The 4,095-nt window shown below is 50.6% G+C and overlaps 1 long non-coding RNA gene across 1 annotated transcript; it reads left to right on the top strand.

The window, feature by feature from the left end:
• The first annotated feature begins 311 nt into the window (after positions 1-311).
• Positions 312-4,095, top strand: LOC129458486 (uncharacterized). The gene is made up of 4 exons (XR_008649636.2): positions 312-564; positions 951-1,529; positions 1,866-2,144; positions 2,232-4,095. It is a non-coding gene; the product is annotated as an uncharacterized lncRNA (long non-coding RNA).

Below are 4,095 nucleotides of genomic sequence, written 5' to 3'. Positions count from 1 at the left end.
GGTGGCGGTACCCGGGCTTCCGTGCAAGTTTCCAGAATTATCCCTGAGGGTCCGGGCGGCACGGCCTGCACCTACCTCTCGCCCGGACTTTCGTTTACAGTCGCGCCCTCCAAGGGAAGGTTTATGACCACAGCGCTGCAGAACAGAGTCGGGTGGGCACCATACATGGCCGTGGCGCCTGCGGCCCCAGCTCGCGGCCTCGGGCGCGCTCACAGGGCCCCATCCTTCTGGTGCGCGGGGCGCTGGAGCCAGAAAGTATACACAGACCATAAATTTCCCGCCCTGCTCGGCGCGGCTCTCCGAGGTCAGGGGCCGCCCGCCTCCAACCGCCTCTGCGCGCCTACCCCTTAACTTGCGTCCGGGTAACTGCCGCCGACAGCAAAACGTAGCTGGTGCCCGCTGCAGCGCCTAGCCAGACTGCAACGCCGCCTCCCCACTGCTAGAGCACCCTAGTAGCGTTGGGACTCGGGGCGCAGCCTGCAGGAGGCTCCCCACCGCTGCCTACGAGGCGGGAGTTAGGGAATGGAGTAAAGAGGGAAGAAGGCGAGGCCTGGGGGAGGCCAGGTGAGAATGGAAAGCGAAAGGGATGACTAGGAGCAAGGAGGAAGACGCTTCTGTGGCTTCTAGACCCATTTGTGTCTTTCTATCCTGAGGTTTGGGGTGGGGGGTACACAGTAAGTGCACGTGGCGACCGACGTTCGCTTAAAGATGTTTTCGCACTTGGGCCCTCCCTTCCTTCGGCTGTGAACCTTGCATATCGTACAGCGCATACCAGACAGGGCATACTATGAAAGCGCTTTCCCTAGGGATGCAGCGAGATGACTTTTAATAGATTTCTCTATGGTTAAGTCTACACAAACACTGTAAGGTGAATATTTGAAATAATGATCAGAATAATTCGTCAAAAAGAACAAATCATTTCTTTGAACTTTTTTTCTCCTTGACTATAGAGAATCGCCGCAGACCACTAGTTCGGAGATTGGAGTAAGAAAGGCAGATTTCTGTCAGAGGCTCGGCCACGCCCCTTATCCGCCAAGTACCTTGATCAAATTACCCAGCCCCTCTGCTTGTCAAAATGGCCATCTGTAAGAGAGGAAGAATAATATCTTCTGCCCTGTGTTGCTGTGTTGGTTACATGAGACACAAGACTTTCAACTCCTGTTCAAAGAGTGGAAAAGACTTGTGTCTCTTTCCTCCGTTCTTTACTTGCACGCACCCATAGGTGATTTCAAACCAGTATAGACACTCTCTCCAGCCAGAATGAACTCGCAGTGTCATCGTAGTAATAGTTTAATAACAGTTTCCACTTATTGAGCACCTTCTGTTTGCCAGAACTCTGTCTCTGACTGTGCCCTGTATCAGATATGCGCCCCTAACCTAAAAACTACCTCTGGGTTGCTGAGCAAACTGACAAGAAGAAAGTGAGAAGGCGTAATTGGAGAGCTGGAGAGAACACAAGGAGGTGGGATGGTCTCCTCAACACCATTCCTCCGCGATGAGGAAAGCAAAAGAGAAATAAGAGGAAAGAGGTGGGCAAGAAAGTTTTCGATTGCTAGAACTTTTAGCTTGGAGGGCATGTGTCAGAGCACCTTCAGATCGTTTCAGCTGGAGACCCTTGACGGTCCCTAACCCAGAACCAGTCCAGCATGTAGTAGAGGCTCAAATAATGTGCACATATGTAGATGAGTAACATCGAGGCTGTGAGTGGCCCTTCTGTCCCCAGCATGTCTCCCTTGGCTCTGAGCAATGCTTTTGAGGAGGATGGCACTTTTGTGGGCTTTAAAATTATATATATATATATATATATATGCAGATCTATTCTAATTTTTAAAAATCTCTGCCTTTCGTTACATTTTGGCTAATAGGCTGTCCTCCATCACCTCTGGAGCTGCCTGGCAGCCCTGTCATCCCTTGTCTCAGGTCACACACTCTGTCCTCCACGTCCTCCCTGGTGGTCATCTGGAACCAAGCCAGGGGAGTCCAGTTCTTCTTAAAATTCTGAACGGAATCTTGAACAGTACCAGGAGGAAAGGAAGCTCGGGGCTCAATGAGCAGAGAGGAAAAAATGAAAAGTGAGAAATGGTGAGGACATACAAAGCAAGGGAGCGTGAAGACCAATGGATATGGGAAAATTCAAATTACAGGTGACATTCCATTTAAAAATTGTGTGTCACAGAGCAAGTCTTTAGTTTGACTCTTTCTTTATAGCTTTTCACCCCCATTTTTTTCAGCTACAAAACTGTGCTCTTGGCTTGGAAGAGTAGTCAGCACAGGCTGCAGGGACCCTGATGGAGGCAAGAAAAAGGAGACCAGGCTTAGACCGCTGCAGCTGACCTAAAGCGGCCTCAAAGAGACATCTCCTGGGTGCTCCCAACCGGCAACCGACTGACGTAGAGATCAGCTTGGGGGAGGTCCGGGCCAAGGGGCCGGCGCTGACCGTGAACTGAATGAATATTCGGCGGGCAGGTTGGGGATCGGAGACCGCGGAAGACCCAGGACCTTCCTCTGCTACACCCAAAGCCATTGCGAACGGGGCGAGACCCTGTGACCCCGGAAGGCAAGAGGCTTTGGAGCGAGATCTGCGCCCCAGACCAGGAGAGCCTGGCTGAGTAGAGTCTCAGGGACACCTCTTTGGAGGTGTGCGCGGCCCGCGTTTCACCAGGTAGTGAAATTCAACAATGGCCGGATTGTGATGCAGGTCGGGACTGCCGGATACAGGATCCTATTTGCTCATTAGTTCTTTCCTTTGATCTTTCGTTCACTTGCTCATTTCTTGAGCTTCTACCACGTGCTGGGTGCACTCGTCACCCCGATTCTGAGAAACGAAAATAAACAGCCCCGACAAATTAAAACGAGGCTAAAATTTGCAGACTGGGAAATCTCTGGTCGAGGACAGTGGAGATTGACGGTGGCTAGGGAACTCCGCGAAACAGGCACTTTTTCTCCGCAGAGAGAGGCGGTGAGGTGCAGACGCACTAAGACCAACTTGCCTAGCATTCTCACCCACTCTGCGGTGCTCTTCCGTGTTCCAAGAGAGGCTCGGGCAGATCTTAGCGCTCCGCACCGCCGCCTAAGTGAGGGACTGGAGATATCACAGAAAGCTTTGGACTTCCGTTCTGGTTCTTGACGTTGACCACTAGGGAAGTCACCTTGAGTGAGTCATTCAACCTCTCTACGAGTTGGTTTCCACCTACAACGATGCCCAAATGGTACGCAGACCAGAGTTTAGGCCGCCTGTATCGAGTCCTGCTTGTGAACGCGTTCTCTTGCCCCTCTGTGATGACCTTAGCATCGGGGATCCCAATGGGTCCTCAACCAGATGATTCGCAACTCTAGGTCCACTCCCGGGGTTACCACCTGGTACTTCTGGGTCGTGTTGCACAGCCTCCTACTGTGTTTATAATGTTACCTACCCTTATTGATGCTATAAATAACCACAAGGGCCACAATAACTATACTTGTCGTTTATTTAGTAAACACTTTTGGGGGTGCATTTCCTGTGCCAAGCACTGAGCGAGGTGCTGGAGCTTCTCCAACCATGCAGCAGAGTCCAGCCCTGCTCTCAAGAAGCCGAGGGTGCCTTCTTCCTCGAAGGAATCGTTAATCTCCTGTTTCCATTTTGAGGGCCCTCCCTCATTGTGATTAGTTAAAAACTTAATAAAACTCCCCAAGTGCTATTTGTCCCAACATAATCTCAACAGCTGGAACATAATTTTCCCTTCTGGGCCCCTGGACACTTGCTTAAGCTTCAGAAAACTAAGTATCAGAAAACTAACTTCTTCCTTTCTAACTCACATGAGTAAGTCCCCACCACACCCACAAGCATTGTACGGCGTGCCTGCTGTGAAATTTGCAGACTGAAGTGCTCCTGTGCATAGTGCCAGGAAGATCAAGATGAAGAAGGCCTTCCAAATGCAGCAACCCCTGACCTAGCCAGGCAGCACATCCTAACTCTCTGGGCTACTCCTTAAAGGATTTCCTGGTGACAAGGCATTCTCGTTCTCATCTAATGATATAATTTCTTGGAGAGTAAAGGTTGTCTTGCATTCTTTTTTTCTCTACTGTGCAAACACTCACAAGGATCCCAATAAATAC

Source organism: Symphalangus syndactylus, chromosome 19 (genome assembly GCF_028878055.3).
Source record: "Symphalangus syndactylus isolate Jambi chromosome 19, NHGRI_mSymSyn1-v2.1_pri, whole genome shotgun sequence".
In the NCBI taxonomy this organism is placed as follows: Eukaryota; Metazoa; Chordata; class Mammalia; order Primates; family Hylobatidae; genus Symphalangus; species Symphalangus syndactylus.
Note: the sequence above shows the minus strand (reverse complement) of the source record. Positions and strands in the feature narration are given on the sequence as shown.